This window comes from Callorhinus ursinus, unplaced genomic scaffold (assembly GCF_003265705.2).
Source record: "Callorhinus ursinus isolate GAN/ISIS: 27379988/994484 unplaced genomic scaffold, GSC_fseal_2.0 scaffold19, whole genome shotgun sequence".
NCBI lineage: Eukaryota > Metazoa > Chordata > Mammalia > Carnivora > Otariidae > Callorhinus > Callorhinus ursinus.
In genome coordinates this window covers 26,922,676-26,943,917 of record NW_027397081.1, presented here as the reverse complement: position 1 = coordinate 26,943,917, position 21,242 = coordinate 26,922,676, and the positions used below count along the sequence as shown (strand labels likewise).

The following is a 21,242-nucleotide window of genomic DNA, read 5'->3' as shown; positions in this document are numbered from 1 at the left end:
GAAAATTGGACAGCCACATGCAGAAGAATGAAACTGGACCATTTCCTTACACCACACACAAAAATAGACTCCAAATGGTTGAAAGACCTAAACGTGAGACAGGAGTCCATCAAAATCCTAAAGGAAAACACAGGTAGCAACCTCTTCGACCTCAGCCGCAGCAACCTCTTCCTAGAAACATCGCCAAAGGCACGGGAAGCCCGGGCAAAAATGAACTATTGGGATTTCATCAAGATAAAAAGCTTTTGCACAGCAAAAGAAACAGTCCACAAAACCAAAAGACAACCGACAGAATGGGAGAAAATATTTGCAAATGACATATCAGGTAAAGGGCTAGTATCCAAAATCTATAAAGAACTTATCCAACTCAACACCCAAAGAACAAATAATCCAATCAGGAAATGGGCAGAAGACATGTGAACAGACATTTTTCCAAAGAAGACATCCAAATGGCCAACAGACACATGAAAAAGTGCTCAACATCACTCGGCATCAGGGAAATCCAAATCAAAACCTCAATGAGATACCACCTCACACCAATCAGAATGGCTAAAATTAACAAGTCAGGAAATGACAGATGTTGGCAGGGATGTGGAGAAAGGGGAACCCTCCTACACTGTTGGGAATGCAAGCTGGTGCAACCACTCTGGAAAACAGTATGGAGGTTCCTCAGTTGAAAATAGAGCTACCATACGATCCAGCAATTGCACTACTGGGTATTTACCCCAAAGATACAAATGTAGGGATCTGAAGGGGTACGTGCACCCCGATGTTTATAGCAGCAATGTCCACAATAGCCAAACTGTGGAAAGAGCCAAGATGTCCATTGACAGATGAATGGATAAAGAAGAGGTGGTATATATTCACAATGGAATATTATGCAGCCATCAAAAGGAGTGAGATCTTGCCATTTGCAATGACATGGATGGAACTGGAGAGTGTTATGCTGAGCTAAATAAGTCAATCAAAGAAAGACATGTATCATATGACCTCGCTGATATGAGGAATTTTTAACCTCAGGATACAAACTGAGGGTTGCTGGAGTGGTGGGGGGTGGGAGGGATGGGGTGGCTGGGTGATAGACATTGGGGAGGGTATGTGCTCTGGTGAGTGCTGTGAATTGTGCAAGACTGTTGAATCACAGATATGTACTTCTGAAACAAATAATGCAATATATGTTAGGGAAAAAAAAAGAAGAAGATAGCAGGAGGGGAAGAATGAAGGGGAGTAAGTTGGAGGGGGAGACGAACCAGGAGAGACGATGGACTCTGAAAAACAAACTGAGGGTTCTAGAGGGGAGGGAGGTGGGGGAATGGTTAGCCTGGTGATGGGTATTAAAGAGGGCACGTTCTGCATGGAGCACTGGGTGTTATGCACAAACAATGAATCATGGAACACTACATTGAAAACTAATGATGTAATGTATGGTGATTAACATAACAATAAAAAATTTAAAAAAGAAAAAAAAAACTAAGGGTGCCTTCCTTTTAAAGTACAATGGACCCTAGTTTGGGTGGGGTGTGAAGAGGGAGGCCAGAGTTTTATTAGGGTATGGGATCCATATGCATATCAAGCACTGTGGTCAGGTGGAATAGATACTTCTCAACATATACCACTCACATTATTTCTAAAACATATGGATGCTGCTGTATTTAATTGCATACACAATTTACAAATGCTACATAATTTAGGATGGCTTTTACTGTGTTTTTTTCTCAATTATTGCACACTAAAAATCAAATTAGTTCTATGTGGACACCCAACACATTTTTCAAACCCTATTACTTAGAAATATGGAAGACCATCATATAATGGAAGAAATGTAAAACCAGGAGAGAAGAGACCTGACTTCTGGTCAGAGTGCTGCTCTTCTAACCCACCCATGGGGTCTAGAGTCACTTTACTTCTCTATATTTCAGTTTCCCCTGAATCAAGAGATTTTGTGGTAATAGTATTTCTAGTGACCTGGTCTAAGGAAACAATCGTAAAACTGGAATGAGGCTATATTCATGACGACGTTCACTAAAACATCATTTATACCAGCCAAAAATTAGAACAACATAAATGTCCAAACATAGGGTAATGGTATTGTACATCTACTTGATGTAACGTAATGAAACCAATTAAAATTATGTTCACTAATACTATGTAACGGCATAGAAAATTGCTTCTGATCTATTCTTAAAAGAAAAAATGAGATATAAATGATATGATTATAACTCTATAATAAAAACCATGGCAGAGAATAAGGAAAAAATTGGAAGAAATACATTAAATGAAATTGTGCATGAGTGACTTTAAATCTTTTAAAACTACTTTTGTATGGTGTCCAAATTATATTTAATAAGGATACATTACTTAAACTAAACAAAATACATCAATAATAATCAGCTGAGAAAGTTGGGGTAAATGTTTCTAAGGCCCCTTCATTTCTGAAATCCAGCAGCAGTCTTCAAGATTTAAAAACCTAATAGGTTTGTGCAAACCCTTTCAAAGGCATCCAGCACCACACAATTATAATGCCTTATTATTATTAACTCGCACCAAGCAAGAACTAGCACAAATCCATTACAAAAGCAAAGTAGGGAAATAAAAAAGAGGCAGATGACACAATATTCTACTTGCTGTGAAAGCTCTTTTTGGTTGGAATATTCTTGACGCAACCTTTGGAAGAATGAATTTTACACAGCTTTCTGCCATGCAGCCCTCTCTGCCCTTTGTGCTGACATAATTGTCAAGCAGGTTTTATTGCATTCTCAAGTGATGGGCAGAACAGATGGCCAAAGCCCAGCCTGGGGACTGGTGTCTGCTTAGAGTGTCAGTGATGCTTCGCAGGGAAGGGGTAATAGAGATATGGCTGGCCCTGTAAGGAATGGGGACTGGGACCGCACAGGTAGGGAGACTAGAAATGAAATGGGGTGGCTGGCTGGCTTCCCTGTAGGAAACCACATGGAAGCTCATTTATACGTTGCGATGCCAATGTGAATGTAAGCACAATGGGGAATCAACCCAGGAAAGTAGATTTTTAGCCCAAATCATAGGTCACTGGTTATAATCCCCGCCAGGACAGGAACAGCTGAAAAAGTAGGTCTTTATTTTATACAAGATGGGGTGTCACCTCATCCTTACTCGTAAGAGCTGTGGGAGTGGGTGAAACAAGACGAATACTGAAAAAACAACAACAACAACAACAACAAAAAATGCCCGGACTTAAATTCAAGAGATCTGGGTTTGACCTGTGACCCTGCAATATACATAAATCTCAGACTGGGCACACTACCTCTTTAAGCCTCAGTTTACTTATCTATAAAATGAGGCTAACCCACTTTGGAAGAGTATTATAAAGGATTAAATGATATCATCTCTGAGGTGCCTGGTTCCTGGTAGGCCTTGAGAGGTCATCTCAGTTTAACGTGTGGATTTGAGACAGCCTTGAAAATAAGTTCAAGTCTATAATTCCGAGTACCTAGCACAAAAATGGGTGGTATCCAGAGAAATCAGGTGATTAATCAAAAATGAATTAAATGTACATTTTCTATTTTCCTCATCTATTTGTGTTTGCTTTTTTCAAAGTTCTTTTTTTTTTTTTTTTTTTTTTGCTTTTTTTAGAGTTCTAAAGCTCTAGGGCATCGTGTTTGACAAGACAAGAATTTAAGAGCACAGCTGGTCGAAAGGACCTGAGTCACCGGCAGGGCCCTTTGGGCAGACTCATGGGTCAAACAATAAAATCACAATATTTACTAAGATCAAGGAGCCTTAAAAATATGAAATCCAAAAATAAAAGAAGTAAGGCTTAGAGACATGAAGTGATTTGCTCAGACTCTTACAGCTAATAGTAACAGAGTGGATACTCACATTTAGATTCCCCCATTCCCAGTTTAAGATACTTTCTACGACATATTTTGATGATTTAAATACGTTTTTCTGGCTTGAAAAATATGATATGAATGCAGCAGTATGGAGGTTGGAAAGTATCCATACTCGTGGGTGTGAATGATGACAGGGGGACTGCCTCAGCAAGAGGTCGGGGTATATATGCAGAGGGGCAGATAAAGGCAAGAAGTGCTATCAATCATGACACCTTGCCTTGATGTTACCAGTTTTAAAAGTTTAATGTAATTGCAGCTCCATTTAATCCTTACAGATTTCACCTTATTAGTTGGGTGAGACAGATGTTTTATAAATAAATTTATAAATAAAGTATTTATTTCTTTGTTTACTTTTATTGGAGTTGGCACAATTTTTACATTAGTTTTGGGTGTACAATACAGCGATTCTACCGCTCTCTATGCCGTGCTATGCTCCCCACAAGCATAGCGACCACCTGTCACCATACGATGCTATTAGGAAACCATCGACTCAATTCCCTGTGCTGTGCTCATCATCCCCACAACGTATTCAGTCTATAACTGGAAGCCTGTGCCTCCATTTTGTAGATGAGGAGGGAAGTTAAATGTTCCTCTTGTGGCAACAGGGGGGCAAGTGGTGAGCTTTCTTGACCCGAAGAAAGAGAATTCCTTACATGACCTCTTTCAGCATGCTCATTTGGAGCCTATTCTTGAGTGTTTGAAGAGTCACATCGATAGTTTTCGGCATGACTTACCTCTGGAATTCTCTGTGGTCCGTCAGGTTTAGGAGCTACAAAACCATGGCGTGACACTGGGTCAGTAACTCCGCTCAGGATGTTGCCTTGGCCCTGGGAGTCCAAAGATATCAGAGTGTGTGTATCTGCCTGGAACTTTAAGCCACGAGGCATTTTTTTAAAGATAAATACAGGCAACCAAAGAACAAACTGGGTTGACATCTGGTGGTGGGGATAGGGGTGGAGAACAAAAGAACAGAGGAAATGAACCAGGCTTTATCAACTCCACCATGCCTTTCCCCTGGTGGGCAGCAACTAGGTACCAGCCACTTGCCTCTTTACAGTTTTAACTAAAAGGAGCATTACAGAGGTGAATTAACATTTAAAAAGAATGTAAAAACTCAGAGCTGTTCTAATGATGATTAATGGAGAGCTATAAGGGGGCCATGACCTGCTAGTGTCATTAAATGGATTGGCAGGTTTCTGAGCATTAATTATAAATAGCCACAGGAGTTCTCCTGCTTCACAGAATGATGATAAATCTAAGTCTCGGAGAGAGAAGAAAGGAAAGCAAAGAGGGGGAAAAAGTTTGCCTGTAAGTGTCTGCCCATGTGTTGTGGGGAGGAGGAGAGAGCAGAGGGAATGAGATAAATGATAAATTAGACCCTGCCAGTCAATCACATTTTCTAAATGTTTTATGTCCCAAAAGCTATAAAAGCAATATTCCTTTCTGCCCTTATTGGAGCCATTTCTGTAGAGCAATCACATCAGTTTCCTTGGGGATTTCCACTGAAATGTGCTGTGCCTTTTCTTTTTATATTTACTCTCCAGCCTGTGACCAAGGGAGGGTCAGGGTCCGCATACAAATGGGCAGGAGAGAGCCCCAGTGACCAGGAAGGCAGGCAGGGGGAGTGGGAGGCACTGGCTGGGGGCCCTGGCTCCCTCCACGGCCCACAGCAAAGTCACCGAGAGCAAAGGCGCTTTCCATTCATCCTGGGAGGGTGTCAGTGAACAGGCCAATGGCCTGATAGGATAGACAGTGAGGACTCAGCACAAATTGTGCTGACTCGACAGACCGCAAGCATCATGAGGGCAAGGACGGATTTGGGGTCTGCTTTATTCACCGCCAGAACCCAGAGTGGTGCCTGGCACATCAGAGGCATCCCGTGACTTCCAGATGGAGAAGCATTGCCATCTCAGCCCGTGCGCTCAGCCGCGTCGGCGGAGAGCTCCGGGAGCCTGGGCTGGGCCCTTCTCTCCCGGGGCGTCCTCCTTTCCCTTCTACCCGTGACAAGACTCTTCAGGGTTCGCTTACTATCCCTGGTGAAGAGATGCAGACGGAGATGGGACAGGAAGGGAGAGAGGGAATGAAAGACCCCCAAACTAGGATTTGGAATAATGCACACTCCTGGACGATGTGATATTTTTTGTGTGTCGTTACTTTTCAAGGCTTTTGGCTGCAAGTCATTATTTCAGCTGATTGGAAAATGGTGTTGAAAGCCCTGCTTCCCTGGTACAATTTTCTTCATATCCTATTAGTTGCAATACAATTACAGAGAATACATCAATTCCTGGCCTGCCCGCCGCTGCCGCTGGAGCCGCCTATTAAAAAGCGGCCTTATTAATGGAATTGTACATCTAGGATTAATCGGCTTGCGTTGGCCATTTACATTTCTCATTCCACAAGCACTTTTGTTTGCTTAATAGGCTGAAGGAGGTAGGAAATGACACAACAAAAGCCTCTCCCGATTGCCACGAGTATCACTGGTGGATTTAATATCCCCTCCTTCTTTCATCCTGAAGTGCCGCATAGGGATAAGATCTGGCACATGCCACTAGGGAAAAGCAAGGCAGCAGCGAAACAGCCATTGGTGGGCAACCAGGAAGGAAGGAGGGGCCGAGAGAGAGGCCTGGGCCAGAAGAAGGTCTTTGCACTTTGGGGAAGGAGCACAGGTTCGGGTTTTCCGCCTACCCTGAGAGGTTCGCCTGGGAAGAAGTAGCACCTTGAGGACGAAGGCCAGGAAAGCAAGGTCCCAGTGGCAGGGCAGGAGGAGCACAAGGAGGCAGTTGCCCCGCTTTGGTGGGACGGACACACCCTCCCCTGTGCCAAGAGTGACTTTTGCAAGTTGTCCTTTATCCAGGCTGCTGCATTTTTGTTAATCCTCGTCTGGCTCCCTGCCCATCTACACATTCCTCCATCATTTCCCTTTGGGGCTTAGGGAATAGACGTAAGGCTAGTGGATTCTGAGTCACTCTACTACCAGGCCAGGCCAAGCACAGTGTAACATGGAGGGGAGTGATGGGGGGACAGCGCAGGGATGGAGGGAATCACGTAGGTCCAGTTGGCTCCCTTTTTTTTCTGTTGGTATGGGTAACTTAGAACTGACAGCTTGGGATTTCTTTCCGAAACTTAGGGAAGGAAAATGCTGAGCATCACGGCAGAATTCTTATGTTCCCTGGATTCCAAGAGATGAACCCCCAGGCAGCTGTCTGCAGCAGTCTGCCTAGGAATGAGTGTGCCAGGGAGAGATGCCAGCCCATCTGAATGATAATCCCTGACTGCAGGGGAGTGGTAGTGAAAGCAAGATAGGAGGGAGGTGAGGATGCTCCAGGCCCTTCCTTACCCACCGGACTCTCTGAGGGGAGCCGTAGGAGAATCCCAACTCCTCCTCCACACACTGGCTTGCAGGGTGTTCCCCGGGACATCAGAGAGGCTTGGACACCCCAAGGAAGAATTGTTTAAAAATAATAGAACTTGGACCTTTTCATCAAACCTTATCTCCATAGAGTTCAGCTTTTCCTTTCCAGAACAGGATGGGGACGGGGAGGAGGGACAGATAGGGCATCAAGCCCCTGGGAGGGAGTCCAAGTTGTTGATGGACAGGGAGCGGATTTCCTCTCTCTAGGCAGGAGCCACACCTCCCAGCAGGGGCCAGTGCCCACCGGACCATCATCTTCTGTCCTCCTTCAACCTGCTCCATGAGGTAATGCTTATGAAAGCTCATCCTTCCAACAGTGATGCTCTGCTAAATTTGCTCCTCCCTTGGTCTCTGGCTGGCTGGCTTCGCCCAAACCCGGGGAGGTCTGTAAGGTCTGAAATGCGGACGCTGAGGCACATGAAGCCCAGAGTGCCTTGCCAGGCAGGGGCTCTGTGGTTCAACAGAGGGCTCCAGTCTCAGGGAGGGTATTACCCCAGCAGCAGAGTCCATGTATGTTGGAGTGATGTAATATAGTATGACTTTTCGCTTTAATGGAATTTTTCTAGACCACTAGGAATACAGACTCCATTAACCACACTACAAGGGCCTCTACTTATTAGTATTTTTGAACAGTGGCAAAACATTTCGTGAATCTAATTATTGCTGACAAATATGAAAATTGAAGTCAAAGTTAAATTTTCAGCTACAGTGCCTCATATGCCAGCCCTTCTCTGACTTCGACTACTGCACCAACACGTTTATTCTTCCAAGAGTTTCAGCAGAAGATTGGCTATTTTCCCTCTCCCCTCATACCACTTGCTTGCTTCCCCCGGCCCCTCAGCCCTCCCTGGCTCGGACCCTATATATTTTGAAGCATTAAATCTGACATATTCATCTTGGTGGCTGGCACGAGCTAACTAACTTCATGTTTACTTGTCACAGATACAGAAATGGGCTGAAGCTGCTTCCCTCTCCCCATACTCTCTCCCTCCACTCCCAGTCCTAGACTTCTTTTTTTTTTTTTCAAATAAAAGTCATTTGACTGATTTCAAATTCCTCGTGATATCAGGACAGAAAAAAAAAGGACTTGTCAACACCTTTCTTTCTTTTTCCCTATTAAGCATACTGTAAAAATCAATCCCTTTTGTCACTTCACTCTGCTTGCGAGAATGTTTAATGGATGTCAAGGGAGCTAATGATCGCTGGTAGAAAATTCATTTTAGATTTGCTATTTATAAAGTACTCAGTACTCAGGTGGGAAATTAACATGAGGCAAGGAGTCGGGTGGGGTGGGGGGAGGGAGAGGAATATAGAACTGGGGCCCTGCCAGGCTGGCAGTTGCTTTGGTGGGTGGTACCCGAGGCGTTCTGGGGGCAGAGGCCGCGTGTGTCAGAGATGCTGGGTGGGACAGGGCAAAGAGCATGGGCTCAGGAAACCTCCAGACCTGGGTAAGTTGATCTTTCTAAGCCAAGATTTTCTCAGCACTAAAATCATATCTATAACACCTAGCTCACAAGGTTGTAGAAAGGATTAAATAAAATATCACACATAAAACATTTACCAGCGCCTGGCACTGAGTACTAGTACATGTTTAATAAATGTTAAATTTCTTTCCCTGTAGCCCCGTAGCCCTGTGAGGGGGTCAGGACAGGACAGGTCAACACAGAATTGCTCCAGGATCTGGAATCTGCCATGGGTGCACTCACGCATGAGCCCACGTAAGAACCCTGAGCATCCCCTGGCATCTACAACATCCAGGTGATCAGATTAGCCAGTGGTTGTCAAACATCAGAATCCCCTGGAGGGCTTTTCAATACACAGACTGATAGGCCTCATTTCAGGGGTTCTGAAAGTCTATAGGCCGGTGGCAGGGCCTGAGACTCTGCATTCCTGATAAGTTCTCAGGTAATGCTGATGATGCTGGTCTGGGACCACACTTTGGGAACACAGAGGTAAGCATACAAACTCAACTGTCTCCTGAAACAATGTAGCCCCACTGTCTAACCAGTGCCCCCAGATAAAGCCACAAGTCCTTCCTCACCCCTGACTCATCCACACACCCTCAAACCAGTATTGGACTCAGAAGTTTGAGGCAAATCTCTTAGTGCTAGTTAATTCATTCCGCAATTTTACATCACTGGCCAAGCAGGAGAGGCAAGGGCTGACGTTAATTTTCTGGCTTGCTGCAGTATGTAGCCAAGCCTCAGTTTCCCCTTTACATGGCTGGTGCCTCAAGTGCTCAGATGGATCCACTTTGTCCCCCTGATGTTACCTCAGTTGCACATGGAACTCCAGGTCAAGAAGCTCCAGTCTACCCACACCCTTCTAATTTCTCCTTTTCCTGGTCCTTCTCTTGGATACTTCTCTGTTATATTTGGATTAACTGCAAATCTCCTTTGATTACTCACTCTCTGTTGAAACAGACAACCTGTTGCCACGTGTTTGATTACTGAATCCCAGGGGAGTTCCGATTTGTAATGCAGCCAGTTACAGCACACTTGGCATTACACACAGTCATTGAGCTGCTAATTCATTGTCTAAGAAGTTGCTTTCCAGTTTCTGATTTTTCAATAATAGGCTTCTCACAAAGCCCTTAAGCTTCAGAAATAGGCCAAAAACTGCTTTTCCAGTAATTTACATAAACACAAGTGGATCAGGAGGGGGAAAAAATGGAATAGTTTTATATGTGATTCCTGGGGGCTCTGGAGCCTCGGTGGATAGCATGTCAAGGCTGTAGGTCTGCAAAAGCGCCATGGGAACTATGCGGGCTCTCAGAAAGCCTGACACCAAGGCGAATGATAAATCCTGAAATTTCTCCTGACGCCTAGGCTGCCGCTTTGCCGGGGCTGGGCAGATATTCTGGGCACCAGCAAATTGTTCTGTCAGCAAGCCGCTCCCTCAGCTGCATCTTGTTAGGGAGTCTGTCACTCACTTCCCAGTCACAGCACCACAGTCCCACCTCTGAGGTGGTGTCCTGTCACCTGGGACAGGTAAGGAGGTGGTGTGGAAAACCTGCCCAGGAGACAGAGTCCTGAGGGAGGGAGCTCCATCTCCCGGGAGCTTGCTCCATATTTTGGCTGTGGGGGATGTGGATTCAGGGCCTGGCCCTTATATGGGTGCTCCCTTACTTCAAGACGGAGGAAATTCCTGGCACTCGGGCCACTTTCAACCACCATCTTGTTTCTTTCTCTCTTCTTCCCCCACCTCCCCGCCCCCCCTCCCCCTCCCCCCCCCCGCCGCCTCCCTTTTTTCAAATGCAGATTTTACAAATAACCCAATGAGCCAGAAAGAACAGCCATTCTTTTTCTTCCCAGACAAATCATTTTCCTCTTCATTAAAGAGTAAAGAAAGAGATTACTATAACTTTTACCTTTTAAATACCCAATTCCGACCAGGCTCTTTCGTTTGCACACCTAGCCCTTAAGGGACAAAAGGGAAGGTGCCAGATAAAAACAGAACAGAAACAAGATGCCCAGTTAAATTTGAAATTCAGACCAATAGCAATTTTTTTTTTTTAGTATAAATGTATGCTGTGCATAATAAAAAATTACTTGTTGCTTATCTGGAATTCAAATTTATTGGGCATCTTGGATTTTTATTTGCTAAATCTGGCAATCCTAGCAAAAGGGAATATTCAATTTCTTAGTTTAGATATTTTCATAGCTTACGTACCACCAAGCTTGCTTTGTCCTGGTATTTTGTTTTGTTTTGTTTTATTTTTCCCTAAGGTGGGTATATTCAAGAGAAACTGACACCCCTCCCATGAGGGCAGAACTATACCCCCCCAACACACACACACACACCCAGAGCCCAGACTAGGAGTGGCCCTTCCAGTCAGAGCTCCCTCCATCTGTGTTCACCATTTCTCTAAGTCAGTGGTTCTCCAAATTTAGCATCAGTCACCTGAAGAGCTTATTAAAATGCACGTAGCTATGTTTCAGAAAGCCCCAGACTTTCTGATTCAAAGACCACACTTGAACAGCCACAACTCTAAGGACATTGTGTAAAAATAAACCCCCACCTCCTCCCCATGGGCAGACGAGGGACAAGGAAACTGCTGTGAGGGGTCTGCTTGAAGGCTCAGTATAGAAATGATGGAATAGAGTAGATCTCAAAAATCTTTGTTCTCCTTTTCAGCCTTTTAAATTCTTTTCCTGGCCTTATTTATTCCATCATTCCATCTTCAACACTGAAGCAAGTTAGGACAGTATTGCATTGGGCTAATCCTGCAGGAAGGACATCCCTGACAGAGATCAGTGTGTGCGAAGGCACTGTGCTGTGGCAGGGTGTCAGTGTCCAGGGTCAGTGCCTGGGCTGGGGTCAGTGGAGCAAAAGGGCAGAAGCAGAAGGGTGCCGGGAGGCAGAGCAAGAAAGGGGCTGGAGCAAGATAGGGAAGGGACTTCTGTGCGAAGTTAAGGAACTTGGGCTTTTGTCTTGAAAGCCAGCCATGTGGCACTAACAGATATTTTAAGAAAGGACTAAGGTGACAAAATTTGGGTTTTTAGCAAGATAATTATTAGCAAGAGAGAAGATGGACTCATCTGAGGAGAAAACTGGTAGCAGGGGATCTATTTAGAGGCTGTATTAGTTTAGCAAGACATGGCCGGAGCTTGAACTGAGATAGAGCCCACATGTAGGAAAGGAGGGACAGATAGATACAAAAAGTCACTCAGAGGCAGACCTGAACTGAGCTGGGGAGTGATTATAGGAGCAAGATGGGTGGAGGGGGGTGGAGGGTGAAGTGCAGTCCTCAGGTTTCACAAGCATAATTCAGTGAAACATGGAAGCTACATTCCAAGGAAGTTTAAATATCCTATTTTACAGATGGGGAAAACAAAGGCTCTGGGGAAAACACACACACACACACACACACACAGACACACACACACACACACACAAAACCTCAATTCCAAAAGTCAGAGTTAATGACAGGGCTGGGATGAGAAAGAATATTCTGACTGATGTGAGGATCAAGCAATATGGCCTATGTGGATATGCTCCGCAAACCCGTAAATATAAAACTGTGTCTGGTGTAATTCCTTCGACAGTTAACTCAAGAAAGGAGTTGGGAGGTGAGCACATGTTTGGGAGATAGTCTGCTACCATCTCCTAAATGGTAGGACCAGAACCATAAAAAGAGATGGAAAAATCAGGTAGGAATGGATCAGATTGTATCTTAACATCCAAAGAGAAGAAAATGTCATGAGGAAAGGAGGGAGATTTTGTGGAATCCCGAGTCAGCCCTTTTGCCCATTACACAAGTCAATGTTTTAGTCCTTTTCTGCCTTCTGGAAAACACAGCCTACAGGTTTATGGACACATGTGTGAACATGTACACACATGTGTGCAAACACACATCTTCCCCAAATTACACTCAGAGAAAATCAAAGCCATTGAATGCAAACTCCTTCAACTTCCCGCAGCCAAGGTGAAAGGTTTACCTGAATCCAAACTGTGCAAGGACAGCTGATTCTCTCTTTTTCCATTTTTCTTTATCAGAGCAAGTTCTATACAACACAAAATTTACCATTTTAACAATTTTAAATGTGCAATTCACTGGCATTAAGTACATCCACATTGTTATGCAACCAGCATCAGCATCCATCTCCAGAACTTTTTCATTATAACTTTGCCCATTAAATAATAACTCCCCACTTCTTCCTCTTCTCAGCTGCTGGAAACTTCTATTTTCTGTCTCTATGAATCTGCCTATTCTAGGTACCTCATATAAGTGTAATCATACAATATTTGTCCTTTCATGTCTGACTTCTTTCACTGAACATCATGTTTTCAAGGTTCATCTGTGTTATAGCACGTGTCAGAATTTCATTCATTAATTTCTTTAAGGCTGGATAATACTTGATTGTATGTATGCACCATATTTCTTTTATCCATTCATCCACTGATGGACACTTGGGCTGTGCCCACCTTTTGCCTATTGTGAATAATGCTGCTGTGAACATGGCTGTACAAATATCTGAGTCCCTACTTCCAAATTTTGGGGTCTTTTGGTATATACCTAGAAGTGGAATCACTGGATCGTATGATAATTCCATTCATAATTTTGGGGGGAACCACCAAACTCTTTCTCACAATGGTTGCACCACTTTACTTGCCCACCAACAATGCACAGGAGGGTTCCAATTCAACTTCTCCATATCTTCGCCAACATTTGTTATTTTCCTTTTTAAGTTTTTAACAATAGCCATCCTAATAGGTATAAAGTCGTATCTCATTGTGATTTTCATTTGCATTTCCCTAATGACTAGAAATGTTGAAAACCCATGGTTAGATGCCACAAAGTATGTGGTGATACCTTAGGCACATGTGTGTTGTATGGCCCAAGGGCTTCTTCCACCTTTGTCTGGGGGAGAGCTAACATTCCCTCCTGTCATACAACATGCTAATTGCCTCCTAACATTCATACTCCTCTTCTTCCATGAGAAGAAAACATTACTGCAGCCAGGAACAAAGTGGAATGTTTCTGTGGTTACACAGAAAAACTTCTATCATATTTAAGCCACTATTGTGTAGTTTCTGTCATTTACAGTTGAATCCAATCCTAATAGGAATTCTGAAATAAGCTTCTCCTTCCTTACTTTATTTTTTATTTTATTTTTTAAAGATTTTATTTATTTATTTGACAGAGAGAGGCACAACGAGAAAGGGAACACAGCAGGGGGAGTTGGAGAGGGAGAAGCAGGCTTCCTGCTGAGCAGGGACCCTGATGAGGGGCTTGATCCTCAGACTCTTAATGACCGAGCCACCCAGGTGCCCCCCTTACTTTATATAGTAATGAAATTGGTCTTTTTCCTTGTCTTCAAGATTCATTCTTTTACCAGTGCCCAAGATTCGCCACGCCTCACACCCTCTCCTATTCCCTAGGGGACCACGCTTGGTCAGTCATCTCCTGGGTCTTCCTTTCCTCCTTCCCTTTTAGGAGCACCTGCCCTTCAGCATTCAAAGAGGTCTTTCCCATCTTAGAAAAGCAGCAACATCCTCTTCAACTGCAATTCCTCTTTGTTTCCCCATTTCCTCCCTCTTGTTTTCTTAACAACAGCAATAACAACAAGCCAAAAAAAAAAAAAAAACCTTTTTGAAATAATTGCCCACATTTTCTATATTCTTACCTTACTTTTGTCCCCCCACACTAGGTCCCTACCCCACAAAACTGTTCTCCCAAGGGGATAGAAGACCATCTTTGTTGAAGCTCAGAGGTCTCTCCTGAGTTCCAGATCAGTGTAGCTAACTTCATATTGGATAGCACCTCAAAAATGCCTATGAGGCATCTTCAAACCCATCATGACTCAAACTGCATTCATCACCATCTCCCTAAAACCCACCTGAGCATCATTTACCCCAAAACAAAAAGTTTTCTTTCACTTCCGTTTATTACTTATCATCCTCTTTCCTCTCCATCTCCAAGTCATAACCTTTCTACCTCCATAACAGTTGAATATTCCCAAATCTCCCCATCTCTGCAGCACTCATCCTCTCGTTCACGTATGCCTGATTGGCTGCAACATCCTCTAGAAGGCTCCTTTGCCTCTAGTTTTGCCCCCAATTTAATTCATTTTCCACACTGTCATTAGAACAATATTTTAACATTTTTAAGTAAACCAGATGTTGCTCAACAAGTAAAACGGCAAATCTGATCATGTTACTTATTGGACGTGCAACCCTTGAACACACTTTCTCCTCTCAATATAAAGTCTTTAATAGGAAACATAAAGCCATTCAAGCTCTGACCTCTGCCTACATCTCTACCTACACATCTTGTCTTTCTACCTACATCCTTTCTCCCCCATCCCTTTGAGCACCAAAACCACACATACACACTCCATGTAGCCAGATTGGATATTGGATTCCTGAATCCCTACCATGCTCTCCTGACTCCAGGCGTTGGCATATGCAGTCTGCTACACTTGTAACATTTATCTCTCCTCTTACCTGGTTAAATATCGTCATCTTTGTGTCCGGGATTTCACCTCTCTTCCTTCTAGAAGAATTTTCTGACCTTAAAAACCCCCAACTGCTGCCATAGCAAACAACACTTGCTTTTATCTCAGCACTTACCATGTTGTATTGAATTGTCTACTTCGTTGAGTATAAGAACTCTGTTTTGTTGTTGTTTATGGCTTGCATACAGTAAGGTATGAATAAATCATTCTGGAGTGGGTGAAATACAAATGTAAGTAAGAACTTGGCCATGCCTTGGGTCTATTATGTTGCTTTTTTTTTTTCTTTTTAATCATAATGATTAATGTGGAGATTACATGTCTATATCATTTGAAGATGACATAAAGCTGTTGGTGACAACTCATCAGAATCCAAAAATAATCTCAGTAGATTTAAATAAAGCACCCAAGGTGCAGTAAAATTTCAAATACTTGGAAGAAATATTTAAAGAAAATTAACCAAAAGCCAGAATAGGAGAGGTCTTACATAATAGCATTTCTGTCAGAGGAATGACTACAACATCAATATGAGCCAGTAGTGTGGTATCTCTGAAAACAAACAAACAAACAAACAACAACAACAACAACAAAACCCAGAAAAGAATACAATAAAAAAGTGAACCTATGTCATTATAAAATCCAAAATGCGGTAGGTAATGGTCCATGCCCAACTTTAGCAATCAAACTACATCTGGGAGAATTTGTCTGGTAATGTATTTTAGTGGCTCAAACTGGAGCATGTTCAGAAGATAAGGATCAGGATGATTAATGGTCTGAAAGTTATGCCATATGATAATCATAAGAAGGAACTAAGAATATCAAGGTAAGTAGGGTTCATGATAGCCATCTTTTAGAAACAGGATCACATAATATTTCATATATTCCTTATATTTTTGAGCAGCTCTAATTGGCAGAAGTTAGAAAGAGGCAAATTTTTGTTCAACATAGATTCATTAGGATTATATTCATCTGTGAGTAATAGAAACCTAATTAAATAAGATTTTTCTTTCTCATAAGTGATAGTGAGTATGGGAACATGTATTCTAGTGCTGGTACAACTGCTATGTCATCTTGAACCCAAGGTCCTTTAATTAGATTGAGCCGTATGAAATTTCCTATACTCAACTATTTTTGATTTACCAAAACAGCGGAGTCCATTTGGTTCAACCTAAAAGCTTCCTTCCTTGCCATTCTTTTTTTTTTTTTTTTTTTTAAGTCACTTCCTTACCCAGTGTGTAGGCCAGTGCAGGGCTTGAACTCACAACCCTGAGATCAAGACCTGAGCTGAGATCAAGAGTTGGATGCTTAACCAACTGAACCACCCACGTGCCCCTTTGCCATTGATATGTATTGTTTGTCCTCCTGTTTCCAAGCTGTTTCCTGGATCTCCAGGTAGTATGCCATTCTCTTAGTCAAGAGGAATCAGCAATGATAAGGTTTAAAAAGTGCAGGCTTCCTGAGTATAATCTTCAAAACTCCAAGTAAACTTATGCTTACATGCCATTAACCTGAAGTGCATTACCTGACCATACTCAGCTATAAGGGAATTTTGGTGGTGAATATTTTAAAGGGGCACATTGCTGCCCTGGACAAACTTAGAGCACTGCTTATACAGAGAAAAGATAATAATTGATTTTGAGGTGATATCAAAAGTGCTTACCAGAATAGTGTTTCCTCACAGAAGTTTATCAACTATGGAAAGGGATGCTAATATCATTTATTCTTCATTGTATCTGCACAATAGAATCATCTGTAGTTATTTCAATGTAGAAGGGACTCTGCCCTATACTGACGTATTCAATGAGAATTTTTGTGAGTCATGCCTGGGCATCTGTTTATAACAATCTCCACAGGTGATTTTGATAGGAAGCCAGAACTGGGGACCACAACGCAGGTGGTTAGTGTCTGCTCACTGGGAGTCTCTGGAATGGTTGGGCAGAAATTTTTGAACATCATTCAGATGGGATTGTTGCCTTAAGGGGAAGACTGAGAAAATTCCATGATATCTCACAACCCTAGGAGTCTGTGAAAAAGCTTTTGTATTTGATGATTAAATTATTTTGGCCTTGACAAGGCTTCAGCAGTGCAAGAAAGTAATGAAAAAAAAAATGGTGACAAGGCATTTAGATCCTTCTATTAAGAAGTGTTACGGGGAAAGGAAGGAGAAATGTAGAACAATTAATTAATTCTTATTTGTTTTCAAAATTAGCAAAATGGTTTATCCAACTGCAGATGTCTATGCATCACTAGTTGCATTGAGAAAAAAAGCTGTTAATTAACCTTTTCCATGTCTGAGCCAAGTTTCTTCTTGAGTGTTTAGGAGGAGAGTCAAATGCCCTGGTGGACAACTTTGTGACTATTGACCACTAGAGTCAATATTTTCTGCTCTTGGGTAAGTTTAGTCATAAATATTGAGCTTATCCACCACTACCTGTGTGCCTACAACATATGTTTTATGACTGATTATCACCAGGAGAGATTGCTAAAATATGGGATCACAGATTCAGAGTCCCAAAAAGATCTTGTCAGAAAGAATGTATCTAAGATAACTTCAGAAAGGATAAGTTCTGAGACCAGGTTGTTGTGCACATAGTAAAACACCAGAAGCATAGGATAAGGAAGGGTTGAATTGACAACAGTTCACCATAAGTTGACAGGGTCATATGGCTCCTAAAAATCCCCAAGGGGATGTCGTACCATTTTCCTTCTGTCTCTCCCTCTCTCTGTCCTTTCTTTTCAGCCATAAATGCTGGGTATTGAATTTATGCCAGGGGTTGTGTGAGGTGCCTTAGGAATGTAAAGATACATAAGGCAGTCCTTGGCCTCTAGGAGCTCAGAGTCCAGTAAGGGAAGATAGACATGTGAGCACATGACTACACTGTGTGTGATGGATGTTAAGAACAGAGGTAAGTACAAGAGAAATTGAGGCATAAAGGATGAAATGAGAGGCTTCAGAGGGACGCTGAGCCTGGAATTTCTTCTTGAATTATAACAAGTGTTTTTGAGGTAGGCGAGAACAGCACTCAGCAGAGGGAGCAATGTGTACACATGCTGTGAGGATGAGACCTCAAGCAGTCCATGGGACAGTAGCGCAAAGGATTAGGAGAAGCTGGCAAACCCAGGCCAGACCCGTAGGGTTTCCGACACCTTTCTAAAGAGCTGAGACTTCATCCCCTTTGGATTTGGAACCAGGAGGGGTCATATCCTCTAATATTTTGGGCTCCTCAGAGCACAATGGGAGAAGAAGACCTAGAGCAAATGGTCAGAATCTATAAGAAAACAAATTCTCCTTCTCCTTTGTCTTCCTCCTCTTCCTGTCTTCCTGAAATCCAATGGTCAGGGTACGATAGACTATCTGGAGAGATGCATATTCCCCCTTATTGGAGATAGAAGCTGGGGGACTACTGTAGCTGTGCTGTTGAGGTATCAGAGCTCAAGGAAAGGGACTAAAATAAGTCATCTGGAAAGTTCCTCTGGGCTTGAGCTGGTTGTGACTCTGGGGCTGGCTGACACAGCAGTGTGAGCACTCTGGGGAGCCCTCAGTGTGAGTACTTCCTGAGTTAACCAGAGACTGCCCTGGGCACAAATTTGCATGGTAGCTCTGCGTGCCATGTGCCTCCTCTCCGGTGTATCCCATCAAAACAGACCAAGTTTTCGCCCCTGCATGCGCTGTAGGAACTGACCTGGCTTGGGGAGGGCCAGCAGCGTCACTTCTGCCCAACGCACTAGCTGCAAAATTGCCATTGAGGTTCTCAGCACTGAGCCTTTGCTGCCCATGAGAAGGAGAGCAAGGGAAGCAACACTGTTGGCTGACTCTTGGGGACGAGAAGCGGAGCCTGAGCAGAAGAGAAACATGCGAATCTTCACACTAAGGAATGGAGCTTCTTCCAAGGCTCGCCATCGCTTAGCACTCTCTAAATCCAGCTCTAACACATTCTTTCTTGACCCACATTCAAGTGGCTCCTGAATTTCTCTTATAAGCTGGATCAGTTAAGAATCCTTATCATTTCCGATTCCCTATACCCAAAATGGTGTGACTCCTTTTCCCCCATTCTAAGGATTCCTTATAAAGAAATACAGGCATAAATGGGTATGTGATGTAGTAGATATCATACAACATGTAGCATTTACATGCGCACACACCATTCATACATTCTGACTTTGGTCATCTGTCTGTAACCATGTCTATATTCTTAGCCTCCTGCAAGCAGCAACTGCTTCTGAATACTTTCTTCTAGCATCACTATCTTTCAAGTGCTATACTCAAAAAGACTATTTGCAGAATTACAAAATGCTTAACTTTAAATGAAACTTGAAAATTATTTTAGTCAGACTTCTTTATTTTAGAGATGTGGAAACTGAGGTTCATATAGAGGAGGTGCCTTATCCAAGATCATAGAACATTTCAGACGACTTTAGAGGTAAAATTCTTAAGCCTGACCACATATTAGAACCTCTTACAGAGCCTGAATAAGATTGGCGATGAAATTCCGATTTTTTTGGTCTGGGATAAGGTTCAGGCATTGGTATTTTTATAAAGCTCCTCAGGCAATTTGGTACACAAAGTTTGAGAACCACTGATTTAGGGAATGAAAATATTGCAAATAAACACACATTGCACCTACCCCCTGAGGACCTTTCAGGCTCTGAGATGGGGTCAGGAGATGTTGAATTGCTGTAGGCTGCTTGACCTGGAAGAGTTGGGATCCGTGACAAAGCAGTTATCTGTTATCCTACATGAGAAAAGCTAAGAACAATCATCACCACCACTATGGGAATGCAGATAGAAGCATCCAGGTAAGCAGTCATCCTAGAGCATTCAAGAGACAACTAGTACACAGTGTGAGCCTAAGAGAAGCTATATTCCCTCTTGTATATACGACTGAAAACACAAGTTGATGGATTAGAAGAAGGCATATGCCCCAACTGTGGTATATGACCAGAGGAGAACAAATAAATCATGATGCATTTTTATTATTCCAGGAACCCTAAGTGAGGTGTGATGAGTGGGTAGCAAATAAAAGGGTTCTCAGAAGGGAGATTATCTTAGATCTGCCCTGAGGAGTGAATCCCTCGCCCAGGTCCCCTGCACATATTTGCCTCATCCAGACTAGCTGCCAGAGGCAAATCCTTTCCTGGTCTTATATAAGTGTCTCCCCACCCGGCTCCCCTTACCTTCTGTGGCCCTCTAGTTCTGTGCAGAAGGCAGGGCAAAAAGGAGGTGGGTAAGCTTGGTAGCTTTTCTACCAAGAAAGAGACAGGGTGGCATCGTGCCAAGAATCAGCTAATAACTTGAATGACAAAAGACAATTGTCACAAAGCCAACTAACTTACACTAGCTTTCATCATCCACATACTAACTGAGGGCACATCAAACATGCATGAGCCCCTTCTTGGCAGGAGACAGCAGGGAGAAGCAAAGGCAGCACCTCTTATGTGTTATGAACATAAAACTGGAGTCTTGCACCCTCTCCCAGTGCTCTCTAGGTAAAACAAGGATCAAGCGTTAGTTGCTTTCTTGCCGCCCACGATCATTTCCGTGAGAACCCGGAAGTTGTGTCATTCACTCTTTCCGCTTGCTTCTGGCACTCCTGTTGGTGCTTCTGAATGCTTAAAAAGGATGGCAAACCAAGTCAAATCTTGGAAGCTCTACTCTGTCTTTGGTCACATCCTTTAGTTTGTTTTAGTCACCGATATATTTATTCCCACCACCTACAACTATACACAGAACATAATAGGCACTCAATAAACCTTTGCTGGGTGACCGAACCAATAAACACATACACAGCTACAGTCTGGGTTGGGTTCGAGTTTGGTGGCACCACCAAGATAAAGCAAAGTCAGCACCTCCAGAGAGTTAATCTGAATGAGCCACCGAAGCCAAAACCAGCCCAGTTCTTTGAACAGCCTTTTATAACGGTGAAGGCAGTACTCTTAGAGAAGAAAAAAAAAATCAAATTTAGTAACCTAAGATGTCCTTAGTAACAGCGCTAAAGAATGTGT

At 43.1% G+C, this 21,242-nt stretch overlaps 1 protein-coding gene and 1 non-coding gene across 4 annotated transcripts in view; both read right to left on the bottom strand.

The window, feature by feature from the left end:
- The window catches only part of NTM (neurotrimin), a 962,773-nt gene that overhangs the window by 935,172 nt on the left and 6,359 nt on the right, over nt 1-21,242 (bottom strand). The window lies entirely within an intron of this gene.
- LOC112840682 (U6atac minor spliceosomal RNA) lies at nt 13,558-13,683 on the bottom strand. The gene has a single exon (XR_003212571.1). It is a non-coding gene; the product is annotated as a U6atac minor spliceosomal RNA (small nuclear RNA).